This window comes from Ochotona curzoniae, unplaced genomic scaffold, assembly GCF_017591425.1.
Source record: "Ochotona curzoniae isolate NIBS_2020 unplaced genomic scaffold, NIBS_Ocur_1.0 scaffold_3208, whole genome shotgun sequence".
Classification (NCBI taxonomy): domain Eukaryota; kingdom Metazoa; phylum Chordata; class Mammalia; order Lagomorpha; family Ochotonidae; genus Ochotona; species Ochotona curzoniae.
Window position 1 is genome coordinate 57,889,603 of NW_024467106.1, and position 14,518 is coordinate 57,904,120.

General features: G+C 47.3%; 1 protein-coding gene across 2 annotated transcripts in view; it reads right to left on the reverse strand.

Annotated features, from left to right (window-relative positions):
- Positions 1–14,249, reverse strand: part of SYK (spleen associated tyrosine kinase) — an 88,673-nt gene extending 74,424 nt beyond the window's left edge. The window contains exon 1 of one of the 2 annotated variants that reach the window (XM_041004298.1): positions 14,136–14,249. The gene's annotated coding sequence lies outside the window, so the exon portion shown is untranslated. The remainder of the gene's footprint in view (positions 1–14,135) is intronic. The other variant, XM_041004295.1, reaches the window with a different exon arrangement.
- Positions 14,250–14,518: the final 269 nt, after the last annotated feature.

A 14,518-nucleotide genomic window follows, 5' to 3' on the forward strand; every position in this document is an offset into this window, starting at 1 on the left:
TCCTTATTTCTGTAAATATGCCTTTCCAGTACACATACATACATACATAGATAAATTCTCATTGGCAGGTGCCTTCAAAACCTGCAACAACGTGCTCGTGGGCTATGGCAGCCAACATTCTCAGCCTCCATCAGGGTTCCTCTGCTTTGGAGGCCCCACGCCAGGCCTCTGCAGGCTGCCTGGGCTTCCGAGGTTGAGATGACCTCCTCTAGCGACGGCATTGCACGAGTGAGGGTGAGAACCACAGAAGTACCTCACGCAGGCCGCCAGGACTCTCACATCTCACCTCCCGTAAGACGGAAGGGACCAGCGGTCACCTTTGCACATTCATTCCCACGTTTCTGAGTTGACTCTCTGCCCGTGTCACCTTAGTGACCGTCTTCCTCTCAAGCAAACCTCTGTATGTTACTCTTATTTTTCTAAATTGCAAAAGTCACACTCATGATTGCTGTAAATAGAGCAAAGGTAGAGTTATACAGAATAAAAAGGTAACTTTCTCCTTTTTCCTCAAACCAGGGCTGCTTACTGCCTTCCACAGGTAATGGCCGTTCTTAATGTCATGTTTTCAGATCAGAATATGTATTTACACACACACACACACACACACGTATAGGCAGATATGCATCTAAATAAACAGCAACTCACCATCATCTATGTCACTATGTGCATGAATAGGTTTTTAAAAAAAGACATATAAGATGTCATACCTTCTTTTTTTAATCAACATAATTTGAACATTTTCATACTTGGGTATACAAAAATTCCACATTAGAAAAAAAAAAAAGACTGCAGATCGCAGAAACACTGTTTAGCTAGTTCCCCTACTCACACCTATTTTTTTCCCCTTTTTTGGTGTTACAAAACAAAATGTTGCAACAAATTACTGTATGCATACAAATTTCTCCAGTTTTGTCAATTTGCATATGGGTAGCAAGTTCCGAAAAGTGAAACCGTTGAGACAAGGCACTGTTGTAAACTTCAGCAGATACTACAAAATGTCCCTGGCAATGCTCACTTGTTTGCTTTCTTTTTTCTTATTGATTTTAAAGCACTTTTTACATATTAAGGCTATCGGCGCTTTATCATTAGCACTGAAAATAAATACACCTTTGTGCGGGAGGAGACTCAGATGAGCGAGGGGCCGGTCCTCACTATACCAGGTGCCACAGATTGAACTGTGCACCCCACTGGCTCCCCAGTTCCACTGTTGGAGTTCTAATTCCCAGAACTTCCCAGGATGATCACCTGCGGAGACACACTCATTACAGCCGTGCTTATGTTAAAGTGTGGTCCTACCAGGCGCACCCCAATTCAACTGGTTGAGGTGTTTATGCATAAGGGAAACCTGGACCGAGATTGCACATGGCGTGCTATGTGGAGGCCATGAAGGCAGCCAGCTACAAGGCAAGGACCGAGGCCAGAAGGAACACACACTGTGCTTGTAACATGACTGGGAACTTGCTGGCCTCTGGAAGGATGAGAAGTAACATACATTTCTATATGTTATCAGCACCACGCTCTAACCAACTGAGCTAACTGGCCAGATATCGTTTCTATGTTATACAGTCTGTGGCTAAGCCACCCGGGGTGAGGTCCTTTATTCTACTGTCCCCTCACCCTCCAGCAAAGCAACCCATCACTGCTCTATGAACAGACACAGACAAGAAGCAAATGGCCCAAAGGGGATAGCCTGGATATGCTTAGGTCTTGACAGGTACTGGTGGCTCCTTGGGAGAACATCACAGGGAGTAAGCATCCATCCACCTTCTTCCTGCTTGCCGACTCCTCGACTGGATCACTGAAATCCCACCCGCATCCCAAATCCTTCCATTTCTGCTTGGAAATGACTCTGGAATTTCCCCTTTGCGCTTGTTCTAGAATAATGCTCCAGAACAGCGAGCACATCAAGCCCTTCAACTCTCAGTAACACAGGCACGAGGCAGTGATCCTGCCTCTAGGCAGACAGCTGCAGACACGAGGGTCTGATGTGCAAGCCACGGCAAGTGCCTCCATGCATTCAGCTTCCCATATGCTCCCAGTTAACTCGGCTGTTCACTGTGCTTTCTCCATTGCTGGCACAAAGCACAAGGGGCTGGGCCGTACATAAACGACAGGGATTTATTTAGCTCACAGCTTGAGGGGTTGACAGTCCACATCGGGCTTGGGTGCACTCACCGATTAAGGTTCTGGTGAGAGGCAACATGGCAGGGGTGTGTATGAGAGGGACAGAGTGGTCACCTGGCCAGCAGGCAGCCAGGGCGGGTAGCGGCCCTGCTTGCTCTTCTGCTACCCACTCCGTCTTAGGGGAACTCATCAGCATCCTAGGAAAACTATACAGTTTTGGAAAGGCAGCACCCTGGTGATGTCATTTCCTCCTACAAGTCTCCAATTTTTCAACATTTCAGCACCTTCCAGTATCACCATGCTGATGACCATGTATCTTTGTTTTGAAGGGGGGCACACTCAAACCATCACGGCCGACACAGCCAAGACTGGCTCATCCTGCACCACGCATGTCCACGTCCTCACAAAGCACACGCCGTAAGGGGTCATGCAACAAAGGCTGCCTTCGTAGACTAACTCCGAGGGCACCTCCAACTTGAACGTGAGCCATACACACCAAAACTTCTCACATCTGCCTGTCATGGCGTGCTGCCATCTAGTTCCCATTGTGAATATACTTCATTTTCAACACAAAGACACAAAGCGCATACCCGCCAGGCTACCTTCCACTAATGGTACAAGAGTCATAGCAACACGTCTTTCACTCAGTCGGAGTTTGCTGGGGGAACTTCAAATTCCACCTCTCATTAAGACCTCATTTTTTCTCCTTCTTAAAGCAGTGGGCGGTAATTCTAGTTCTGGAAAAGAAGCAGGCTTTAAGGTCTGCAATCCCAGTGCTGTTCCTACACCTTCTGGGGCCTCACTGTCTCTCGGCAGGTTTAGGTACATAAATCCTTAAAAACCCGGCTTCTTCTTCTTCCTCTTTTTTAAAAGATTTATTTTGTTTTTATTGGGAAGTCAGATATACAGAGAGAAGAGACAGAGAGGAAGATCATCCGTTTGTTGATTTATTCCTCAAGCAGCCTCAATGGCCGCAGCTGAGCCGAACCGAAGCCAAGAGCCTGGAGACTTTCGCAGGGTCCCGCGGCTTTGGGCCGTCATCGATTGCCTTCCCAGACCACAAGCAGGGAGCTGGACGGGAAGCAGGGCTGTGGGGATTAGAACCGGTGCCCATATGAGATCCCGGCATGTGCAACGCAAGGACATCAGCTGTTAGGCTACAGTGCCGGGCGCCACAGGTTTCTTTGAACATGTCCCTAAGACAGCTATGATTTGGCACTCTCACGGTGCTAATAAGTAGTATCCTCTTTGCAAGGGTGCCCCCCCCTTCCTAGATATACTTCCTGTGTGAACCACATGACCTCTGCCTATTGGCCTCGAAGGGGGACACTGAAGATCACAGAAGCTGGTAGTGACCTGGGAACCAAACACCCAACCGGTGTCAGGAACCAGCACCCACCCCGCTGTGGGAGGATATCTCCTTCCGGCTTACCAAACCCCTTTCACACAGCTTTGACCATTAACCAACCGGCTTTGCTGAAAAAGAAGGAAGTGGTGGACCTCCGCATCCATCCTATCCAGGCACTATAAGTGCAGAGAAGGCAAAGCACTCAGGCGAACAAGGATATCACAGAAACTCATCCACAGCATGACAGGGTACCAAGAAGCACACCACTAGGAAGAATGACAAGTACTGTGCGTCTTAAAGACACAAACCAGGTTCAAACTGAAGAGGGCAGCTTGCAGGGGCTGCAGCAGAGGCGGGGGATGCCCGAGGAGCACCTCAGAAGGGACAGACATGGGGACAGAAAGTGGGTGCGCAGTCAGGTGGCCTGGCCCTCTCCAGTTCCATGGCTGCTAAACAGGTCACCGAAACCCCTTGGCAGGAATGAATGTAGATCTGGTTTCATTTGGGTAGGCAAGACATAGGCACATCCACAAATATCGGGGAGCCCCTGCACCCCACACACTCAGTGACTGGCTCCTCCTATCTGATGGAGCACAAGCTACAAGAGGATCATCCAACAAAGACATCCTTTAAACACTAACTCCTAGAGCCTTTGGGAGCAAAAAGACCAATACATACCTGGAAATCTCAAGCACATCAGGACAGCTGAGGCCAAGATGCAGGCAAGCAAATGGGCAAGAGACGAACTGACGCCCTGGACAGGCGTCATGGTGCAAATGGATAGGATGGCCCCACCAGAAGCAGTAATAAGAACACAGAACCAAAGGAACTATTTTCTAAAAGCCCATGGACTTCACTATTTGCTTGTTAAAATTAGAAACTTTGGGGGCAAACACTGCTTTGCAGTGGGCTAAACTGCCCTCTGAGAGGTTGGCATCTTGTATCAGGGAAGTGCTAATGTGCCTGGGAAAGCAGTGGAAGATGGCCAAGTGTCTGGTCCCCTGTGTCCACGTGGGAGATCCAGAGGAGTTCTAGGCTCCCTGATTTGACCCAGCCGTTGAAGCCATTTGAGAGTGAACCCGAGGGCAGAAGATCATTTTCTTTGCCTCTGCCTCTCTTCTCTCTGTTATTCAAACAATACTTTCAAATAAATAAAATATTTTAAAATTTAAAATCTCCACAGAAGGATAGAAGAACAGGAGCTCAGAGTTGAAATATTTTCTTAAAGAATGTATGCATTTGTTGGGATGAGGGAGACAGAGAGAGAGAGAGAGATGGCACCCCTGTGCTGGTTCCTGGCTCTAGTGCCCCACTGGCCTCGGGGCAGGTCAGACCTGAAGACTGGAACTCAACTGAAGTCTCTCCCTGGTGGGGGCAGGAACCCAGTCATTTGAGCCATCACCAATGCCTCCCTCTACGCCAAAATAAACCTGTCTTAATTCCATGTTTGATAATGCTTGAAAGTATTGATCATAGGAACACTGATTATTGGAGAAACCAACAGGGTGATCAGGCACTTGAATGACACATGTTATCCTATCCCCAATCATGATAGGTCCTGAACACACACACACACACACACACACACACACACACACACACACCCCTCTACACAGCAGTGCTCAGAAAGGAGCTAAAAATGGAGGTAGATGGACAGTCAGGGACTCCAGAGAAGTTACTTTCAAGATGTTAATTGTTTCTAAAAATGAGATTTTGCCCTATTTCCATACTCTTTCGGATGGAAAGAAACAGAATTAACATCTCAATCGTGTTCCTTTGAAAAGAGTTACTCAATATCCCACCCTGGACCCAGCGCCATTTCCTCTTCCTCACACTTGATGAAATTCGCACAGGTCCACCTGTTCACCAATCAGATGTAACCCGGCATTTCACCTGAGAATCCCACCCCAATCTTTCCAGGGCCCCTTCCCCAACTCTGCCCACTTAGCAATCATCCTGAGGGCACCAATCCCCTGGGACCTGCCCTGAATCCCTCCCAATCCCTCCCCCAACGCCTTGCAAGGGCTCACCTGAACATGAAGAGCCCCAGCTGCCGCCCTCCCTTCCTTTTCTAGTCGTTCTCCCACTACCACTGTCCTGTTCCTGCCCCGCCAATAAACCTCCTGAAGTACCTCGTTGCATCCCGTGTTTTTGGCTCACGGTAAAAGAACTAGGCTGCAGGAGCTAGCTGCGAATAATAACCTAAAAACCTTAAGAACTTCAAGTGGTTTTAAATAACTAACACCCTTAGCAAGCAGACTGGCCCAAACTTATTACTTTGGTCACTGTCACAAGAATGGAGCCACCTCAGTTTATCTTCAGGGTGGGGGATGAGATCTTCTACTGGTCTCATCTTTTGTTTCCAGACAAGAAGGTAGAAATCACTCCCATATAAGTTTATTTTTTTTCCTTTCTGCCCTTGGGGTGATTTATGTGACACCCACCCCCATGGTGCAGAGCAGGCACCATTTCCACCATTTTCTCGCATCTTTTCTATCTTGGAGACTCAGGAGCCCTTTTGCTCTCTTTCCCAAATAAACCATACTTTGCAAACAGTTTGTCCACAGGAAAATTCTTCTTTCTTGTGAGGCAAGAAACAAGGTTGCTGGCGTGTTTTTTCACATCCGACATCCTACAACAAAAGGTGACAGATTCAAGTGTTCCCAACTTGGGGATGCGGATGGTGGGCAAGGGTCAGATGGTTTTTCCATTTGAATTCTTTACTATAGATATCGCCTCCTGCTTCAATTATGTCATTGAAAGCTTCTCACAAGAAAAAGTTTCCCCTCTTGGAAGCTACAACTCACTTTAGAAATTGTTCTCAAGAACGATTCAGAGAAGTCATTTCTTGGAAACCTCCATGGGAACAAACACAGTTACCAGTCTCCATCCTGGACCATGGGCCAGGTGCCCAGGGCTGCCCACCTGACACAAGCTGAGACCGTTACAGCCGTTCTAACCACACACCAGGTACCAGCGAGTGATGGCTACACACGCAAGGGAACTCCCCACTGGGATTATTTACTCTGCACAAACTTCACTAGCAGTTTGAACACACAGAGTAGGGAATGCAAACCCACTTGGGTGCTAAGGTGACTTAAGCAGAAGTCACCAAATAGCTCAAGTATTCCTAGTGCACAAGTTGAAAGCAAACAGGACATTCTGCCTCTACCGAGAAGAGCCTGAGGGCCCTGCAAAAAAAAAAAAAAAAAAGCAGCTAGAAGCTCTCTTGTATGTCCCAAGCCACCAGGGGATCCCCAGCCCTGCAAGCTGCTACTGCAACAAGCACACTGGGGAAGCTCACAGCCGCCACCTCTGCTGCTGAACTTCATTCTGTCTAGCGCTCCCCACCCTTACTGGCGCAACAGGGCTGGACACCACACAAGATTCCCTGAAGCCATCAGAGTTCAAAGAGAGCCACCTGACTAAGTCCCAAGGGCTGGGCTGGGGGAGAGGGTGAGGGGAAAAAAACACTCCATTGTCCAGAAAAGAATCCACAACAAGGGAGGCAGTACTGTGGTTTTAAAATTCAGCTACTGGCTCAGAAAGTCTTCAGATCCGTCCCATTCACAATAGCTACAATAAATAAATAAATACATAAAATTTAGAATCGATTTAACCAAGGATCCATTTAAGCAAAGATCTCTACAATGAAAATTAACAGGGGCCCAATGTGGTAGCGTAGCAGTTAAAATCTTCGCCTTGAACGCACCAGGATCCCTTATGAGCACCTGTTCTAATCCCGGCAGTCCAGCTTCCCATCCAGCTCCCTGTCTGTGGCCTGGGAAAGCAGTTGAGGACAGCCCAAAGCCTTGGGACCCTGTACCCACGTGGGGGACCCGGAAGAGGCTCCTGGCTTCGGATCCGCACAGCACCGACCATTGTGGTCACCTGGGGAGAAAACCAGATGGAAGATCTTTCTGTCTCTCTTCTCTGTATATCTGCCTTTCCAATAATAAATAAATAAATCTTTTTTTAAAAAAATTACCAAACATTAGGGAAAGAAATAGATGAAGACACAAAAAAAGGAAAAATCTTCCAAGTTCACGGACTGGAAGAATTTACACCATTAAGGTGTGCAAACTACCTAAGTCAGGTTATAAATTCAATGTGACCTTGATCATATAACATTCTTCTCAGATCTAGAAAATACCTGATCCTAAACTGTATATGGAAACACAAAGTACCCAGAATCACCAAAAAATCTGAATTAAAGGAAAACAAACAAACAAACAAAAACTGGAGGCAATACAACAGCTGATTTCAACACACATTACTGGGTAGTCACAATCCAAACAGCCTGCTACCAGCACAATACAGACACGTGGCTAATGAAACACAACAGAAACCCTTGAAATTAATCCCGGCATCTACAACCAAGTCATCCTTAACAAACAGGCTAAAATCAGTCCTTGCAGAAACAAGTCTCCTCAACAAATGGAACTGGCAAAAGTGGATCTCCACATGTAGCATTTTGAAGCAAAAGTCATACCTCACACACCATACAAAAATCAACTCATTCGGGATCAAGGATACACACCTGAGACCTGAAGCCATCAAATTACTAGAGGACAACATCGGGAAAACGAGGGACTGGCCTAGGCAAAGACTTCTTGGATAAGACCTCAGAAAGACAGGCAACATAAAGCAAAAACAGACAGGTGTGAATAGATCAAGACGCATTTGCACTGCCAAGGAAATGATTAACCAGGAAGGGAGAGAATATTTGCAAACTATACAGCTGATAAGGATTGAGATTCGGAATACATAAGGAGCTGGAGTAACTCAACAACCAACAATCCAGTTCAGAAATGGGTATTTCTCAAAGGAAGCAACACAAATGGCCAACGCACAGAGGGAAAACTCTCAGGATCACAAGTCAGCATAGAAATGCAAATACAAACCACAGTGATGAAACCTAGCCCAGTGAGAATGGCCTTCGGCCCCAAACCAAAACCCAACGACCGCTGGAGAGGATGTCCTGAGTTTCTCCCTGGTGTGAGTCTTGGAGAAGTACACTGATACACTGTGGGTGGGAATACAAACTGCTAGGACGATTACGAAAGACGGTGTGGAGCTCACTCAGAAAACCCAGGACAGAACAACCCAGCTATACCACTCCTCGGGATATACCTAAGGGAAATAAACAGCATATGAAAGAATTGTCTGAACCCCTCCACTTACAGCAGCTCAATCCACAATAACTAAGATTTAGAATCAACCCAGATGTAAATCAACAGATGGCCAAATAAATAAATGTGGTCTATATACGCATGATGTGAGATACTATTCAGCCATAAAAAGAATGAAATTCTGTATTTTGCAACAAAATGGATGCAAATAGAAACCATGATGCTTAGTGAAATTATGCCAGATCCTGCTAATAGAGAATCAAAAAATTTAACATATGTGAGTGAGATGGGTTATATTTTCATTTGATCACTGTTTATATAGCACTCATCTATATTTCTACTGAAGCATTTTCTGCACCTGAAAAAAAAAATGCCTTACTTGTTTAACTCTACTTAGTGGAGCTTTAAGCTTCTGACTATAAAGTAAACCAAAAGTATGTAAAGTTAAAAAGGTAGCATTATATCCTTGGGACAGTATCCATCACCTACTATGTTCTCTATGTGTGTGAAAGTTTTTGACATAATAAAGATACTGTGTGCTAAACTGGAGTAAGATCATCTCTCCCTAAGCATGACTCAAAGTATGTCCTGAGTCTCCTGCTAATGGGAACCCTGGAAAGCAGTGGGCAGTGGTCAAGTACCTGGTCCCGGTCACTCACACAGGAGACCCAGCTGCGGTTCTCAACTCCGAGCTTCACCCGACGTGACCTCAGCCACCCAGAAGTGAAAGAGCAGATGGCAGTTTCTCTTTCTTGCCACCCCAGCCCAATCTAAGGCAAGTAATTAAAAAATAAGTCCTGATAGAAGAAATCACAAAGTTCTACAACACAGAAAAATAAACAGCCAGAGAAACCACAGTTTAGGAATTGTTGTGATGTTGTGTTTGGGTTTTGGTTCAGCGAATCCTCTGCAGATATTCCCCAAAAGCCAAAGCAAGGAGTATGATTCAGCAGAGGGCAAAAAAGCGTGTTTAACTGATAAATGGCCCTAAACATCCTTTAGTTAACAATGCCTGTGTGGCAAGACTGAAGTCACTATTGCATGCAAGCAAGAAGACAGAGGGTTCCCAGAAGAGACAGAGGGAGAGACAGAAAGCAAAACTGAGAAGTTTCTTAGTATATTCAACTCTGCGGAAACTCAGGTCAAGAGGGTTTTCAGCTTATGTCAAGGAATAGGGAAGAAAATGATATTAGCTCAGTATAAACTACGAAACTACAAAATTAAAAGAAGTATTCACCCCTGGAAAAATGAAGAAGTATATGAAGAAAATGTAAGCGCTGGCATCATGGTGTGGTTGATGAAACCACCCTCTGGGGCACTGACATGGCCATGCCCCAGGGCTGGCTGCTGGGTCGCTAAATCCTTGGTAGAATGCCTGGGGAAATAGAAGAAGATGGCCTGGGTATTTGAGCACCTGTCAATATGCGGAAGATCCCGATGGAGTTCCCAGCTCCAGTCACTGCAGACATCTGGGGAGTGAACTAGCGGATGGAAGAGCTTGCAATCTTGGAGTCTCTTTCTCTCCATAACTCTGACTTCCAAATAAACACAATAAAAAAAAAAAAGAAAGAAAATGTAGTTGTAACAAATACCTGCTTTTGCAGTACACCATATTTGTGTAATCACAATAAATATCAAAAAGACTGCTTGACCTTCAAGTGATAGAATAACTATCCTAGGACGGTGTGCAACATGGGCAGGGATGTCAGGTGGGCTGGGATGGCCAAGTGCTCCATTCCCAGACTCGGAAGTCAGCAGAAAATAGCGTGAAACAGATGTATGAATGGGCAAATATGTCTACTACATATAAGGAAACAGTTTAGGAGAAAGCTCACACAGCAAAAAACATACAATTAAAAAGCAGTTCTAGCTTATGGGAAGAAGGGAATAACCCGTCACAAGCTAAAAGTAAAGAAAAAGAGCTCAGACCACGGAACCTTTTCATGGCAATTCAGCAGGCACTGGCAGACCCAGTAAAGTGCCACTCTGATCAAGACAGAGTGAGGATTTACCAGGGAAGAGAAACAGATGAGGAGGGAAAGAGTGGATCTCCTGCCGGACTCGGCCAGGGCTTTTCGGAGCCAGACCGAGCACATTTGAGTCAACGGATACTCAAATTGCAGGCATTCCTCAGTCTCCCATGACGTCAGCCTTGCCTCCCCATGGAGACCTGCTGTCTGCCTGCACATCTGCACGCAGGTGCAGCCAGAGGCCGACATCTGCCCAACCCCATGCCCTCAGGAGCCAGGGCCACAGTACCAGAGGCTGGACCAAGTGCTGCTCACAGCACCGCCCCCCCCCCCCAGGAACCCCATCCCACCAACACTCTGGGTGCCGAGCTCTGCCTCCCTGAACCCACCTGTCTGTGGCCTCCAACAACAAACAATGTGGCTTCCAGGAAGAAAAAGCCCAAGACAGTCATTTTTGATCTGCTAAACCTCCTGTAACGTAAACTAAATTGGCTATCTTTAGCCTCGGTTAAATTCCCTTGTACTTAAAGATTCCAACTTAACTATGCTTGAAGAGGTGTAACACAACACTCCCATGATTGAATTGTAAGAAAAAAAGCAAAATACAGGTAAGAAAAAAAGCGCAAATTAATACACATTAGTAATTCACCAGTTTAAAAAATAAAAAGTAGAAAATCTCCCCAACAAAGTGAAAAGGAAGTGAGCATACATTCTTCAAAGCCAATGGGTCTAGTTTGTTGGTCGGTTGGTTGGTTTGACAGGTTGAGACAGAGCAATGCCACGCACACCGCTTTGTGCCCCAAATTCCCTCAAAGGTGGTGGCTGGACAGAAGCCAGAAACCAAAAACTCAACCCAATTCTCCCATCTGGATGGGCAAGACCAGGCATTTAGTTATCACTGCAGCTTCAGGGGTCTACATTAGCAGCAAGCTGAGGGCACCCTAAGCCCAAGTACTCCATTGTAGGATACGAGCTCATTTCTATTTTAACCTTCCCACAAATGCTCTATAGAAAAACCTTTTTCCTTGTATTCAAATCCAACCTTTTCAAGGGCAACATAGGAGAGAAAACAGATGCAACACAATTACACCAAGCAAAGCCTGCTCGGCCTTTGGACCTGAGTTTGTTTTCAAAGGAAACAACCAATGCTTGGGATATAGACATTCGACTTAAATTCCTATTTTTTCCCCCTTCTCCATGCACAGCTATACCATCCAGAAGAGAGGGAAAACGTGAAGGCTGGAAGACTAGCACGGCTGGAGGTATCCGCAAAACATCTATGCAGAGAAAGTAAAAATGATCTGGGACTATGAAGAGTTCTGCCCTTCCTTGGGCACAGATAAAGGGTGCAGCTAGAGCTGGGCACAGCTGGAGCCAGCCGCACCGCTCACAGGACACCGTGTGTGTGTGTGTGTGTGTGTGTGTGTGTGTGTGTTTCCTTCCAAGGACAGGTTCAGCTAGAAAGGCTGATGAGGGTCCTTCCCAAGCAGCCTATGAGACCTGACAATCCCACTGTGCAGGAATGCAGCTGCTGCTCCCACTGAGACCGCTGGAAGAGGAAACGCCCCACTCCCACCTGCAGGATCTAGATCTTGACTAATCTAGAAAAGTCTCTTGCTGCTTCAGCCTCTGAAGAAAGTGTGAGTTTGGACAAACAGAGGGACAAAGGACATTAACATTCACGAAAACATTATGCATTGACTTCAAAAATGTTTCTTCGCCATTTTTCCCATGACATTTTTGCAGTTCCCTGGTACACCTGGTCCCTTATAGCCAGCTCTGAAAACACACACACACACACACACACACACACACACACACACACACACACACACACTTTAGGGTACCTCATATCAAGAAAGCACTTGCCTTAAACTGACACACAACTATTTATAGTCTTTAAACTACTGGGCAAGAACATTTACAGCTAAATGTGAAAGTGCAATGATACCAGCACAGGGGAATCCCGGGCTGGGATGGAGACTGACCAGCAGTGTTTGGTACCTCTCTAAATTCTGGAATTTGAAATCCCATGGGAAATTCCGCATTCTGGAAAAAAAAATCCTCATTTCCAGAACACCTCTCAGCACGGAAGTTCTGGGGACGCCGGTGGGCACACACGGACCTGCATCTTTGGCTCCAAAACAACAGGGCAACTCGAGCTGCAATGGGATGATTTCACGTGAGCCTAAAAGATCGCGAGGTATTTCCTTTCAAGCAATTTCATGCCAATTTCATGCCTCAGAAAAGCTAAGGATCCAAAAGTTCACCCTATTTTTGCCCTAACTTCAAGCACTACCAATACACTAGTGTTAAAGCTGCAAAATCCCACCCAGGTATGCACTTCAAAGACAGGCAACGCTGCAAATCAATTTCTACTTTGCTACAACATGGCTCTGAAGATACTCAAAGTATGCTTTAGATAACACGAAATTAGCTCATCAAATAATTTGAGAAGCCTCACTTAAAATAGTTAATACTTTCCAGGTCTACGGATCCATGCACACTCTGAATTTTCATGCATCAGCATATTTAATTGTACTGAATTAAGATATTGGCCTGTGTGAAGGCCGTACACCTGTACCCAGGGAAACGAAGAAATCAGAGGCTAGGAGCCATTCCTCCAGAAATCCCTGAGCATCACACGATGGATTTTCTGTAACCTACACATCAGATATGGCACATGTCCAACTCCTTTTATGATGTGCTGAAATGCCTGAAGGGTTAGAGACAAAGCAAAACTTCCAGCCAGCAGTCTTCCTTGAACTCAGACGCCTCTCCCATGAAGCAAGCCAAACTCCTAAAGACAAGGCAGACCGTTTTCCAAGGCAAAATGATTCAAAGTCTGACTTCTTCCCATGGACTGCCTTTCTCCATTCAACACACAGATCAGCCCGCACCTGCATAGTTTAAGGTTAGGGAACCGTACAGCTCAAATAAATAAACAAGTACGTTTTCCCATGTAAACCTTGCCTGCTCTCCAAAACATTCCGTCTCCACGGAGGAGGAGGAGTTACTTTGCAAGGAAAACGCCTCGACGAGGGCAGCCATGCCCAATTTTAGCAGCCTTTCGGAAAGTTTCGCGTTTTAGGCAACTGGCTTTCTGCAGCACAGGCACAAGGGGACCGGATACACATCGTCAGCACGTCCCAGGGGATTCATATCGAACAAACACCTCCAGGGGTCAAAACAAAGTCTGGCAGTATGCCTGGTGCCAGCCGCGTGCAGAGCAGACCCCGCGCCGCCTCCTCACCGTCGGCCCCGGGGAGGCTCGAGCTTGGGGCTCCCGCGTTAGCTTCCCGGCCTCCACGCTCCCGCCTCAGACCAGGCCGAGACCCCCCAACCCCCGCAAGATGCAAGCAGAGAGAGGAGCTAGCGGCACCTACTTGCATTATCTAGCGGTTGTTGTCATCCTTACTGCTGAATTGGAAAGGCTTGGGTCTGGTGGGCACCTGCGCCAGCGAGCGGGCGCGAAAGAAACGGTCGAGGGCGAGCCCGGCCATGCGTGCCCCTCCAGGACGCGTGGGCCGTGGGAGGGAAGGCGCGCGCGGCCGCACCTACCTGTGCCAGGTGAGGCGAGGGTGGGACGCGCGGAGCACCAGGCTCAGGACGGGGCGTCCGCAGCAGCAGCGGGGCGCAGCACCGGCCGCCGGGGCGCGTAGCTCTCGGGCCTCGGGGGTCGCTCAGCCGCCCAGCGCGCGGCGCTTCCTCATTTTGGGCAACTTCCTTAACGCGCTTGGCAGGCAGCCGCACTTCCTCCCGGACAGTACTCCCCACCTCCGCTGCCGCAGCGGGCGCACCCCACTGACCGCACCCGTGCGCCCTTTCTTTTTGGGAGTGCTACTGGAACGCGAGGCGGGGGCGCGCAGGGGCTGCAGGAAGCGAAGGGGAAGAGTGGGGCGCTTCACCCTTCTCCCACAGAAAGGCTGAGCGGGGGACCTCCA